General features: G+C 44.1%; 1 protein-coding gene across 4 annotated transcripts in view; it reads left to right on the top strand.

Annotated features, from left to right (window-relative positions):
* The window catches only part of ADCY2 (adenylate cyclase 2), a 436571-nt gene that overhangs the window by 100906 nt on the left and 320504 nt on the right, over positions 1-15161 (top strand). The gene's annotated exons all lie outside the window — the stretch shown is intronic.

Genomic DNA, 15161 nt, shown 5'->3' with positions numbered 1-15161 from the left:
ACATAAAACAGGCAAGAAAATTAACCTAATGACAGTAAGAATAACAACCAATCAATGCATTATAAGGTGATGAAGAATGAAACCATTTCCACTCACGTTTTGGAACTTTAATTAGAAAAATTTAGAGAATCCATGTATAGTTTGTGTATAACGTATTCCAAATCATAGGTGAATGTCAATAAAGCTGACTTAAATATCTTGAAACTCCTACTTTAGGGAAGTAGATTTAAGGTTTAGTTCCAGTTCTGAATGCAGGGTTGTGTTATCAATAATATTAAATGAGGCATGAGGAAAAGATTATCTGAGGTTTATTTCTTTGTAGGAGTTTCACTTGAATCAGGAGTATGGCCTCACTTTCTTCCTGCCTATTGGCGGTGATTTTTGGTCCTTGGGTTGGGGAAGCACAAAGAAGGTACAATTATTCTGGGCCTTCTGCCAGGGCTACTGTCACTTTAGGCCAGAATATTATATGAAATATTCAACTACATTTAAAAAAAATCATTATTGATTAGTGTAATAGCTACCACTTATGTGTGTGTGATTATATCTGTGTAATATCTGTGTATCTGGAGCATAACTAGTACTGTCTAGTTCCCAGACAGTAATTATCAGTGGTTCACAGTCATTCTGGAAGGGCATAATGAGTGGAAGCCCACAGGGATCAGTTCTGGTTCTGGTTCTGTTCAATATCTTCATCAGTGATTTAGATAATGGCATAGAGAGTACACTTATAAAGTTTGCAGACGATACCAAGCTGGGATGGATTGCAAGTGCTTTGGAGGATAGGATTATAATTCAAAATGATCTGGACAAACTGGAGAAATGGTCTGAAGTAAATAGGATGAAATTCAATAAAGGACAAATATAAAGTATTCCACTTAGGAAGGAACAATCAGTTACACACATACAAAAGGGAAATGACTGCCTAGGAAGGATCTCTAAGAGGGCAGAATGGAATTATTTTGTGCCCGCCAAGGGGCATGAATACCTGTATACCCACCCCGCCTCCAACTCTCTAGTGGTTGAGTCGGTCAACCATAGGGAGCATCAAGGTCAACCCGCTTCTACTTCTAAAAATAAGGACTCGAGGAGACTAAATCTATTTGGTAGAAAGGTTTATTCATCTTCGAGCTTCCAACTGAGGGTGGTGAACAACCAAGCCCTGCTGGTTAGATATGACTTCAATTTGTGGGGCTCGATGCCCAAATTTGCAGATTCCCTCCAGGAGCGTGATAAGGAGTTCAAGGCTCTGGTTGAGGAAGGCACGACTGCCACCTCGGTGGCCCTGCAGGCAGCCTCAGATGCTGCAGATATGGCTGCAAGACCTATGGCCTCTGTGGTATCCATGAGGAGAGCATCATGGCTCCTGCTGTCTGGGTTGTTCAGCGACGCACAGAACTCCTTACAGGACCTTCCCTTTGATGGCAAGGCCCTGTTTGCGGAACAAATAGACGTGAAGTTACATGGTCTGAAGGACTCCCGCACAACATTAAAGACCCTCGGCCTCTATGTTCTGGCCCTGGCCAGGACCAAGTTTGAACCGCAGCAGGCTCCCAGACAGGCCACCCACTCCAGATATGAGCCCCCTTATAAAAAGTCAAGGGATGATAAAAAGCACCCGCAGATGCAATCCTGGCCTGTGCCCGAGCCTGGGCCCTCTTAAGGGCAAACAGGCGGGTAAGCGCCAGTTTTGATGGGATCCCCGGGGGCAACTTACCAGTTTGTACCAGGGATCCACCCGACCTTCCCTTCTCCAACCGGATATGTAGTTTCCTCCTGGAGTGGTCACAGCTGACCTCGGACCGATGGGTCCTCAACACCATCTCCTGGGGCTATACCCTCCAGTTTCTTTCTTCTCCACTCACCAAACCTCCCTCCCCGTCGCTCTTTAATGACCCCTCTCACGAGAGCTTACTTGAGTAGGAGGTGCGGCGGCTCCTTCACTTAGGGGTGGTGGAGGTGGTGCTGGCAGAGTTCAGATACAAGGGGTACTACTCTCGCTATTTCCTTATCCCGAAGGCTACGGGGGGCTCAGGGCCATCTTGGACCTGTGAGACCTGAACCAGTACATGGTAAAGCTCAAGTTTTGCATGGTCTCTCTGGGCTCCATCATCCCCTCCCTGGATCCCGGGGGCTGGTATGCTGCCCTCGATCTATAGGATGCGTACTTCCACATTCATATATTCACGGGCCACAGGCATTTTCTCCGCTTCACGGTTGGGCAGGGGCACTACCAGTTCACTCTCCTCCCATTTGGCCTATCCACAGCTCCCAGAGTCTTCACAAAGTGTATGTCTGTGGTAGCGGCCTACCTCAGGCATCAGGGTGTCCAGATCTTTTCCTACCTCGATGACTGGCTGGTCAGGGGTAGCTCCAGGTCACAGGTACAGGATCACGTAATGCTCCTTCTATCCATGTGCACCACACTGGGGCTGTTGGTAAACGACACCAAGTCCACATTGGTACTGGTGCAGCTCATAGAGTTCATTGGGGTGATTCTGGATGCAACGTCAGCCAGAGCCTCCCTCCCACTGGACAGATTCGAAACCCTAAGGGAGCTCATCAGCATAGTCACAAGATTCCCCGTGACGACTGCCAGAGTGTGCCTCCAACTCCTGAGTCATATGTCAGCATGCACATATGTGGTTCGTTACGTCAGATGCAGGAGGCAGCCCCTCCAGCTCTGGTTGGCCTCGTTATTCTCCCTGTCCAGAGACAGGATGGACAAAGTCCTCATTGTGCCCGAACCAGTGATAGCCTCCCTACGCTGGTGGTCCTCCCTGTGGAATATGCTCCAAGGGGTCCCATTCAGGGGCCGACCCCTGACTGTGGAGTTGGTGTCTGATGCATCGGACCTGGGCTGGGGAGCCCATATGGAAAACCTCCAGACCCAAGGTCTGTGGTCCACACAGGACCTTGCCCTGCACATAAATGTCAAGAAGCTCAGGGCAGTCTGTCTGGCATGCGTGGCCCTCCACTCGCGCCTAACAGGCAGAGTGGTCAGAGTTCTCACGGACAACACGGCCTCAATGTTCTACATCAACAGGCAAGGTGGGGTCCGCTCCTCAGCCCTCGCCAGGAAGCCCTCAGGCTGTGGGACTTTTGCATAGCTCACGATATTTACTTGGAAGCCCACCACTTACTGGGCATCCGGAACTCTTGGGCGGATCAGCTGAGCCGGGACTTTTCCTCTCAGCACGAATGGTCACTGCACCCAGAGGTGGAACACAGGATTTTCCAAATGTGGGGCACTCCTCAAGTGGACCTGTTTGCGACCCAGCAGAACCACCAGTGTCCCCGCTTCTGCTCCAGGGGAGGGTTACGCGTGGGCATGATCTCCGATGCCTTCGTTCTGTCCTGGTTGGGTCAGCTTTTCTATCCTTTTCCCCTGATTCCACTGATTGGCAAGGTCTTGGAAAAGATAAAAACAGACAGGGCCTGTGTCCTCCTGATCACTCCAGCATGGCCCAGGCAACATTGGTATGAGACTCTCACGAGCCTGGGAGTCGCCCCGCCTTGGCCATTGCCAACCCACCCAGACCTGCTCTCCCAGGACCAGGGTCTTCTCCTCCACCCCAACCTAGCGGCCCAACATCTCATGGCATGGCTGCTCAGTGGTTAGGCCGGGAGGAGAGGACTTGCTCGGAAGGGGTTCAGAGTGGGGAGCAGGAGGCCGTCCATGTGTCAGTGGAACCTGAACTTGGTGCTGGCCAGGTTAAATGGACTTCCATTTGAACTGCTTGCTACATGCTCCTGGTCACACCTCTCATGGAAGGTAGCCTTTCTGGTGCTAATCAAATCCTCTAGACGAGCATTGGAGCTCTGGGCCCTGATCTCCAAACCCCCATACACAATGTTCCATAAGGATAAGGTACAGCTCTGACCACACCCTTCATTCCTCCCTAAGGTGGTCTCTGCCTATCATATGGGCGAAGACATTTTCCTGCCAGTGCTCTGTCCTGAACCCCATGTGTCCAGTGAGGAGCGCTGCCTCCACATGCTGGATATGAGATGGGCTCTGGCCTTTTACCTGGAATGTACAAAACCATTCAGGAAGTCTTCGCAACTGTTCATCGCCACGGCCGAATGCACTAGAGGCCGGCCGATCTCCACTCAGTGGCTCTCCAACTGGATCATCTTGTGTATCCGTACTTGTTACAGCCTGGCAGGAGTTCCCCCGCAGCTGATAGTGAAGGCACACTCGACTAGGGTGCAAGCCTCATCGGCTACCTTTCTGGTCTAAGTCCCAGTTCAGGACATCTGTAGGGCAGCCGCTTGGTCATCGGTTCGCACGTTCACCTCGCATTATGTGATCGTTTCCCAAACCAGGGAGGATGCTGAGTTTGGCAGGGCAGTGTTCCATCCCAAGTGTCTGTGAATTCCTACTCACCTCCAACAGATATAGCTTGGAATCACCTATTGTGGAATGCACATGAGCAATCACTCGAAGAAGAAAAGACAATTACCTTTCCATAACTGGCGTTCTTCAAGATGTATTGCTCATGTCCGTTCCACATCCTGCCCTCCTTCTCCTCTGTCAGAGTTGTCCGGCAAGAAGGAACTGAGGGTGGAGGGAGCACACAATGCCCCTTATACCGCACCATGGCGGTGCCACTCCAGGGGTCGCTAGGGGCACTCCCCTATGGGTACTGCTAAGGGGAAAACTTCCAGCATCGGTGCACATGGCGAGCAAGCACACCTATTGTGGAATGGACATGAGCAACACATCTCGAAGAACACCAGTTATGGAAAGGTAACTCTTTTATCCATCCTGGATCCAAGGGTCCAAACGACATAGTACTCACTGAGATATAAACAAACAGATCTATCTCATCTGGCCTGTTCAGGGGTTTAGAGCCCAGTTATATGACCTGTTTTGACAACTTAATGGAAAACTTACACATGTTATGGAGGCATCTTCTCCTAATCAGCAGTCACCATTAGAGTCTTGCAATCTGACCCAAACCCAGAGGGGCCCTACTACAAGAAGTGGATTCAGATTGGGTCTGAAAACAGCCCAGACCTCTTGGGCTGGATTTTGTCATCTCTGATTACTTCCTCCTGCCTACGATGGAGTTGCCAACCCTCCAGGATTATCCTGGAGTCTCCAGGAATTAAAGATTAATCTTTAATTAAAGATTATGGCATGTGATGAAACTTCCAGGAATGTGTCAAATCAAAATTGGCAGTCCTCTATGGGGATGGTGTGGCAGTGGCTGTATGCCTTGCTCCTGCTGACTGCTGCCAGCTCAGAGTGCTCTGTGTACACTGTGGGGTGTGTGTGTCAGTGAATCTCAGTACCTCTCACTCAGCCTTGCAATGCCTAACTAATTCAGAAACCTAAATATTTTCAAAAGGGATTTAGGCACTTAGGAATCAAAATCCCATTCACAGTTGATGGTCTTTATTTTTCTGTATCATATAGCAGGGAACACATGACTGATACTAAGCAAATAGTAAATATGATGATTATGCTGTTTCTATAAGACTTTAAAGGTTGTCTCCTTTATACTTTTATGTCTGGGCCCATGTCTTTACACTTGCGGTGTGGTTCTCCATGCAAATTTTAAATTACAATGTTCATGATAGGTCTATGCTAGCAGTACTAGCTCCTGCCAGCTTTAATTTTTGCATAGATTCATTGAATCCCAACAGGAGAGCAGTACTACAGTCTGGCTTTCACTCCTGGACCCTCCAGCTTTGTGCACAAAGGCGCCTCTGGAATGACTCTCCTGGTGAAGGGGAGCTCAACCCTCAGCTTTCTCCCCAGGGAGGAAAAAATCCCTTTTCAAACAGTTTTGAATCTATAATATGCGAGAGGGCTCAACAGAGCACCTTCTCACCTCTCCACAGATCCTACATGGAACAGTAGGAAGTTAATCTGGTAGAATGCTTGTGTATTCAGATAGGCTAGGGGTGGGAGGGATCCAGAGGCAGTGGCAAGTCTGATAACAGTTGCTGTGCCACTGTTACAGCATGGGATCACTGAGCATGCATACATATCTGTGTTACCACAAGACAGGGTTTCTGATATTGATTTATCGTGAAAACAGTTACTTCCTTTTTTTATACAGAAGACTTTTCCATGTATCTGTGATTGGAATGATTGCATGAGAGATCACCAGCAGACTAGGACTGGGTAATAGCCAGTTGGTCTGGAATATAACATACAGAATTTCCCCATGGCACAAAAATGATTTTAATATCTTCAGACAAGATGTTTGCCAACAATGTTGGAATGAATATAAAGACAAATACAGCAGAATATGACAGGTTTCCTGAACTGATAAATGTATATGAAGGAAACATTTTAAATATTGTGCTCATAGTAGAAAGAAGTCATCACCCCCCGCTACACCCACATACCCATCCTATACACATATTCACAAAATAGAAAACAACTGTTTCAATCTGTATACCAATGTTACTTTAACAGTACAAGTACAGTGTTAAGTGAAATGTTAATTATAAACATTTATATCAATGTAACTTTAAGGCAATAGTTGTAAATAGACAAAAGTTAGGAAATAAAAAGTTGAAATTTTCATAACAATCACATTCAACTTAATATGCAGTTAAATAAGTCTGTTCTGCCTTAAGGTCCATCTGCACAATTTCCTTTGAAATCAATTGCAGTTTTGTGTGTATATCCGAAGGCAAAATTCAACCCACTGCTGTCTATTTATTTATTGTCATACATATAGCAACTAGTCATAGCAAATAGTAATTCACAATAATCCATATAATGTGACTGGGGTCCCAGTGCGGGCCAGCTATGATCACTCAATTAGGATGAACTGCAAAGAATGGGGCAAACAATCCCCATAAAGCTGGTGGATATTCCAATACTTAGATTTACCAAGCCAGCATAAAACTCCTTCTTTATTATCTTACTGGTTACTCAGAAGTCCAAACAACACAGTTCCCTTAAAGTGATCCAGCCTCAGGCCTCCATCCAGGTACCTCAGTCAAATATGATGAAGATTCCTGAAAATCTTATTTCCTCATATAAAAGAAAAGGTTCTACCGATCCCAAAGGATTGGACACATTACCTCCCAGGTTATTGAATGTTTCAGATCTTCCCCAAATATATGCTACAGCCAATTCTCATTAACTAAACTAAAATTTATTAAAAAACAAAAGAGAGAGAGTATGGTTAAAAGATCAATATACATACAGACATGAGTTCAATTTATTGAGGTTTAGATTCATAGCAGAGATGGTGAGCATTGTAGTTGCAAAGAGTTCTTTCAGAAATAGTTAATAGGTTATAGTCCAATGTCCAAATATCATATTCAGGGTGTACCAGCATAACTGGGACCTCAGTCTTGTGACTCAAACTTCCCCTGATGAAGCCTAAGCAGATCTGAGATAACCAAATCAGGACCCAAGGATCTTTTATACAATTTCATGTCCTTTTTGACAAGTTAGGAGTTCCTCTGGGAACAAAAGGTAATGAGGATGACTCTGAAGGAGGTCCATTGCCGGTACTTAGCTATAGAATTAATATAAGGCAATTTGCTTGTTCTTCCACCATTCACAATATATTTCGAAGAGAGATGAATACCAAGATAGCCTGTGTCAAGGTTCCTTCTCCACTCTGAACTCTAGGGTACAGATGTGGGGACCTGCATGAAAACCTCCTAAGCTTATTTTTACCAGCTTAGGCTAAAACTTCCCCAAGGTACAAACTATTTTACCTTTTGCCCTTGGACTTTATTGCTGCCACCACCAAGCATCTAACAGATGTATAACCGGGAAAGAGCCTGCCTGGAAACGTCTTTCCCCCCAAAATCCTCCCAAACCCTACACCCCCTTTCCTGGGGAAGGCTTGATAAAAATCCTCACCAATTTGTATAGGTGAACACAGACCCAAACCCTTGGATCTTAAGAACAATGAAAAAGCAATCAGGTTCTTAAAAGAAGAGTTTTAAGTAAAGAAAAAGTAAAAGAATCACCTCTGTAAAATCAGGATGGTAAATATCTCACAGGGTGATCAGATTCAAAACATAGAGAATCCCTCTAGGCAAAACCTTAAGTTACAAAAAGACACAAAAACAGGAATATACATACCATTCAGCACAGCTTATTTTCTCAGTCATGAAAACAAAACAGAATCTAATGCATATCTAGCTAAATTACTTACTAAGTTCTAAGACTCCATTCCTTTCTGTTCCTGGCAAAAGCATCACACAGACAGAGAGAACCCTTTGTTTCTCCCCCTCCAGCTTTAAAAGTATCTTGTCTCCTCACTGGTCATTTTGGTCAGATGCCAGCAAGGTTATCCTAGCTTCTTAACCCTTTACAGGTGAAAGGGTTTTTTCTCTGGCCAGGAGGGATTTAAAGGTGTTTACCCTTCCCTTTATATTTATGACAGCCTGTGTTTACAATTCATTTACATGCTAGGGTGTTCTTTTGATCTCTGAACTATCAGAATACACCATAGACAGGGACTGTGGATTACATCGTTGACTCTACTCATACATATGTAAATACACAAATATTATTCCTCCACATGTCTTTTGAGGGTTATTTATTTTGCAGGATGTTTAACCCTTTCTGTCCATGTGACACAAATGTGCAATGTACTATAATATAGCAAATGAAACAGCCTGAATAAAGCAAGTGGATTTTTTCAGTGGTATAGAATGTCAATTTACAAAATTCAGCTTAAGTTTTTGCCTACCATGTTAAAATATATTCAAAAAAAGAGGGGAAAAAGCAGAATGTGTCATGTTTCCTGAGCTGAGGGATGTATCCTATGTATGTGAATATGCCTTGAGTATTAGTGTATCCTGCTGAATAGGAATGCATCACTGACAGATGTGCACCTCCTTCCCCTGCACATTTGGAGGTAACATACATGTGATAAATGGATTTATTAGGCAACTTTGACTGCCTCAATTTCCTTTTACCCATTATTTCATCTCCTCCAGGAATTATTTCAACATTCTAAATCTTTGTGCTCTTCTAACTAGCTAATCTGCCATGAATACGTTTCAGTCCCCTTTGCCCATAATATGGAATTCCCCCCTTTTCCCCTCCCTACCTTCATGAAAAAGAGTTAACTTGGCCTGAAGCCCAGGATGTGCAAGATTTATTCTGCAAAAAGAAAAGGAGTACTTGTGGCACCTTAGAGACTAACCAATTTATTTGAGCATGAGCTTTCGTGAGCTACAGCTCACTTCATCAGATGCATACCGTGGAAACTGCAGCAGACTTTATATATACACAGAGAATATGAAACAATACCTCCTCCCACCCCACTGTCCTGCTGGTAATAGCTTATCTAAAGTGATCATCAGGTGGGCCATTTCCAGCACAAATCCAGGTTTTCTCACCTTCCACCCCCCCACACAAATTCACTCTCCTGCTGGTGCTAGAGTGAATTTGTGTGGGGGGGTGGAGGGTGAGAAAACCTGGATTTGTGCTGGAAATGGCCCACCTGATGATCACTTTAGATAAGCTATTACCAGCAGGACAGTGGGGTGGGAGGAGGTATTGTTTCATATTCTCTGTGTATATATAAAGTCTGCTGCAGTTTCCACGGTATGCATCTGATGAAGTGAGCTGTAGCTCACGAAAGCTCATGCTCAAATAAATTGGTTAGTCTCTAAGGTGCCACAAGTACTCCTTTTCTTTTTGCGAATACAGACTAACACGGCTGTTATTCTGAAACTAAAGATTTATTCTGTTTTTTTTTTTTTACATAAACACATCTTGTGGCCCTCTAAAAATATAATAAATCTTCAAGATATGATAGGTAAATAATATTAACCACATTTTACGAATTGGGATACTAAGACACAGAAATTGTATCTTTTGTCTTGGGTCATGTCTGGAGTCTTTGCCAGAGCCAAGAATAAAGCACAGCTGCTGACTTCAGTGCTGTTCTTTTATTGCTATAGCATCTTTCCTCTCTATGTGCTGGATTGATAAATTTCCTTTTTGATTAATAGATTCATCTTTTTTTGAATAACTTTCTTATATATCTGCTTCTTCTGCCCCCATTTCTCAGCTACCTTGGGTTGGGTCATCAGATCAGTCTTTTCCAGGCTTAATTTGTGAAGAAGTTATTTCAGAGGTGAGCAGCAGGATTGAAGACTAATTGGAGGTGATGCAGCTGCCTTTTTATATCCCTGCCATGTGACTTGTATATCCTTTATCCCAAACACAAGCTCACAGCACATGGGTATGGAAAATATTTGGAGTCCCCTGTCTATAGGCATGTCCCTACATGCCCTGCTGACTCATAGGCATGACCCCTGGCTTCTTTCAATGGGTTGATTATACAGCTGTCATCCAGTCCTACCTTCTGGCAATTGGATGTTAAGGGACACATGGAGCATAGAGTTGTGTCTCTGACCCTCTTGGCTAATAGCTATTGATTACTATCCTCTATCTGGTCTCTTGCACACAGAGTATGTTGATGTTTCTTTGGACACTCATCTTGTCCAGATGCATGACTTTACCTGTTAAGGATGACACAAATATTTTTTAGACATTTCTTTCATGAGTCTGAATTTTCATCTGGTGAGTCACCTTTTGGGCTGTTCTTCCCAACTCTGGGGAGACAATTGGATGCCAGTAACTGGGAATACTCTTGGCGTGGGGTTGCCAGGCTTGAGGTGGGCAAACTCCTGGTCTAGGGCTAAATATCCCTCCCATTGTTTGCAAGAGGGTCTGGTGGGGCAATAAGTAGGCCAGACTAGTCCCCCCCCCTTAATCCAGCATGTCACCTAATGCCCCCCCTTTTTCTTTTTTTTTTTTCCCCGGGGACACACACACACACACACAAACTCACTCTCCTGCTGGCAATAGCTCATCCAAACTGACCACTCTCCAAGTTTAAATCCAAGTTTAACCAGAACATCGGGGGGGGGGGGTAGGAAAAAACAAGGGGAAATAGGTTACCTTGCATAATGACTTAGCCACTCCCAGTCTCTATTTAAGCCTAATTTGCAAATTGGATACTATTAATTTAGGCTTAAATAGAGACTGGGAGTGGCCAAGTCATAATTTGCAAATTGGATACTATTAATTTAGGCTTAAATAGAGACTGGGAGTGGCTAAGTCATTATGCAAGGTAGCCTATTTCCCCTTGTTTTTTCCTACCCCCCCACCCCCCAGATGTTCTGGTTAAACTTGGATTTAAACTTGGAGAGTGGTCAGTTTGGATGAGCTATTGCCAGCAGGAGAGTGAGTTTGTGTGTGTGTGTGTGTGTGTGTGTGTGTGTGTGTGTGTGTGTGTGTGTCCCTGGGGAAAAAGAGGGGGGGGGGGTGAGAAAGCCTGGATTTGTGCTGGACATGGCCCACTTTGATTACCATGCACATTGTAGGGAGAGTGGTCACTTTGGATGAGCTATTACCAGCAGGAGAGTGAGTTTGTGTGTGTATGGGGGTGGGGGGCTGAGAAAACCTGGATTTGTGCTGGAAATGGCCCACCTTGATTATCATGCACATTGTAGGGAGAGTGGTCACTTTAGATGAGCTATTACCAGCAGGATAGTGAGTTTGTGTGTGTGTTTTTTGGAGTGGGGTGAGGGGGTGAGAGAACCTGGATTTGTGCAGGAAATGTCCCACCTTGATTATCATGCACATTGTGTAGAGAGTTGTCACTTTGGATGGGCTATTACCAGCAGGAGAGTGAGTTTGTGTGTGTGGGGGGGGGGGGGGTGGAGGGTGAGGAAACCTGGATTTGTGCTGGAAATGGCCCAACTTGATGATCACTTTAGATAAGCTATTACCAGCAGGACAGTGGGGTGGGAGGAGGTATTATTTTATGATCTCTGTGTGTATATAAAGTCTGCTGCAGTTTCCACGGTATGCATCCGATGAAGTGAGCTGTAGCTCACGAAAGCTCATGCTCAAATAAATTGGTTAGTCTCTAAGGTGCCACAAGTACTCCTTTTCTTAATGCCATGATGTAGGTCTCTGGCTGGCGAGACCTGCCAAGACAAGTGGCTGGATGCTGCTTCCCCCTTCGTGGATATTACACCATCCAGGTTGTTCTCAGGAGTACATATATGGTTTCCAATTGTCGCTCCAGAGTTGCCCAGCACTCTAAAAATATTTGTTCACAACTTAAGGTGGTTTAAATTGGAGTCTTCCTTCTTCTACGTGAGTTGCCTGCCACAGCTAAAGGGCTCCACCTGCCTTGACAAGTCTGGTTTTAAAGTGCTAGACCCACACCTTTCACACCCCCACATTTTGTTTGGAACATGGGCCATGAGAAGGCAAGGGATAAGAGTTTGGTTGTCAGAGGCTACATGTTATGCTGGCCACTTGGAACATTTTGTATAGGGACTGATAGTTCATTCTCAGAGCCACCTCAAGCCCTCACAACCCTTTACAATTAGCTACTTACATATGGATTTACAAAATCTATGCTAAAATCTCCAATGTAACGTAAATTTATGTATTTCACAAATGACTACTGTGACACATTGAGTCCTTTGGCAAAAGGTTCCCTGTTCTTTGCAAACAACTCTCGTCTCAGACCTGACAAACTCCCTTCATCAAATGCATTGCGTACAGGGTATTTGTTCATAAAGGATAGCATGTAAGGTCTCTGTTTAAGCTTGCAACTTATCAATGTTCATAATTATGGCGTCATGTGTACAAGTAATATTTATGGAATAATGTAACTATATTGAAGTGTATGCCCTTATGGTTATAAGGTTAAATGGAATCACCAAGGAGTTATGACTTATTCCTTCAGGAGGGTATTGCCATCCCTCCTTGATTAGCTAGTGATGTAATGTGCTGCTCAATTGTCTATCATCGCCACATCCCAAAACAGTCAATGGAAAATCATCAAAGACAAATGAAAACAATCAAAAGCACTTGAAGGTAAAAAAGGAACATTACAACAGACAGGGGATTGCCCTGTCTATGAATAAAGACAAAAGATTGTTTAAGTATAACACAGAGTAGGGAGAGGCACTCTTCATCCATTCACTGAGGAGATATCTTGTTGAGCAGGGAAGTTTTTCATGAAAGTTTGACTACTGTTACTATGAAGCCAGCCAGCTTTGCAACAGACTAAACATTGTAGGGTGGGGGTGTGGGTAAGGGGAAGGCTACTTTATAATATAGGAAAGGTAACTATGAATAAGTGTAGGCCCTAGCTCATTTTTTATGATTTTGTTTTCTATGTAACAATTTGTTTCCATCACTGTCTCTTGTTTCAAGTGGAATCGCTATTCTTTCCTAAATACCTCCTTTTGTTTCATTACTATTGCTATGTGGTTTACAGGAGCTGTGGTTTAAGGCAAAACTGGCAAACTGAGGTACTGTGCACTGTTGGTCTCAAGTTGCAGTGGGGGAGATTTAGGTTGGATATTAGGAAAAACTTTTTCACTAGGAAGGTGGTGAAGCACTGGAATGCGTTACCTAGAGAGGTGGTGGAATCTCCTTCCTTTGAAGTTTTTAAGGTCAGGCTTGACAAAACCCTGGCTGGGATGATTTAGTTGTGGATTGGTCCTGCTTTGAGCAGGGGGTTGGACTAGATGACCTCCTGAGGTCCCTTCCAACCCTGATATTCTATTATTCTATGATTAGGATCTGGGATTTCTGTGAATAGTCAGTGTCAAGGGCTGGAGGGACTCAGGGACTGGGGTGCACCTCTTGTTAACCTGCAAGGTAAAGACAGGGCTGACACAGCCCTAAGGAAATTTCTTGAATGGCTGAAAGGCTGTAAGTGTTAGAGAGGTAACAGCCAATTATCACAAGCAAGAGTCCCTCATGGTAGAGACAGGAGGTAACAAGGTGACTCACATCTCTGGGTACCCAGGAACTGTCATATCTACATATTTATTCTAGTAGATAATTCTTTCAGAATTGATAATACCTCGTAAGCCTTTATAACTACATACAAATTCATGGTACAAAATTCACAATATCATACAGTGAGCTTGATTTTCAAACACACGCTCATTAATAGGGCCTCCATAATCTATGTCTGGATGATCAAATTCACATTTCAGCATATAAAAAAGAGTATTTCTGTTAGGGGGCTTATTCCTTCACCCCTTACTTCCCTGGTCCTTTTCACATGAACAGAGAGCAACAATACCCAAAGTCCAAAGGTGCAAACAATTCAATGTTTATTGGGGTGAACTTCTAGCAAGCATGATTCCAGTTTCCTTCCTTAGTATCCTCCTTCCCAGCTCTGACACCACAGAGCCTTACACCTGTGTTCCTGTTCCCATTCCTGCCCTTAGCCAAACATGATTCCAGTTTCCCCAGTCCCATTCCCTGTTCCCATCTCCCCCTTTAGCAAAACATGATTCCAATTTCCTTACCCCCATTCCCTGTTCCCATCTCCCCCTTTAGCAAAACATGATTCCAATTTCCTTACCCCCACTCCCTGTTCCCATCTCCCCCACACACCCACTCACTTCCTGATTGACTGCAGTCTATATAGTAAAACTTGAGTTCTGCTTAGCTATACCTTAACCAATCATTTTCCTGAAATTTAACGAACCAATCCAAACATATTGTAGCATGATTATGTAACCAATTATATCCCACCACCTTAATTAGTTTACACCCAGCAAAATTAATTATACAGCAGACAGGAACAATCACAGAACCAGACAGAGATTATACAGACAAACAATAGCAAAGTGGGAACTATAATGACAAAACAAAACAGAAATGAGGATTTCACATCCCAGTATTGATAAGTGAGTTCTTGCCAGAAAGGATGCTATCAAACTAAGTTTCCTTTTACATTTTCTAGGCACTTCCCTTTCTCTGGAGGCGATAGGCATTATCAGGACAGGATTGTATTCCTAACAGCCCAATAGCACCTTCTTTCAATGTGACTAGTTTGGAATGTGAGGATGTGACTGTTCACTTCCCAGTTTATGGCTGCCTCTGCTGCTTAGCCAAAGGCCTTAGCCTAAGAACAGGGCCTCAGACTGTCACAGAAGGAGAAGGCCCTTACACCGGCAGGCAGTGATTTTGATTCTTTCTTTTATATCTCTATAACTAGCCAAGTCATAAGAATACACCTAAATTCTTAGAGTATAGGCCTTTGCAGACAGGCCTGAATATCTATATCCTAACAATTTTATTTAGCATGCTAATTTGAGTTTCAGAGTGTTAAGTGAGCACCTTAATAGATGTCAACATTAAAAAATGTTAAATTATC

The sequence above is a fragment of the Caretta caretta genome, chromosome 2 (assembly GCF_965140235.1).
Source record: "Caretta caretta isolate rCarCar2 chromosome 2, rCarCar1.hap1, whole genome shotgun sequence".
Classification (NCBI taxonomy): Eukaryota; Metazoa; Chordata; order Testudines; family Cheloniidae; genus Caretta; species Caretta caretta.
Note: the sequence above shows the minus strand (reverse complement) of the source record. Positions and strands in the feature narration are given on the sequence as shown.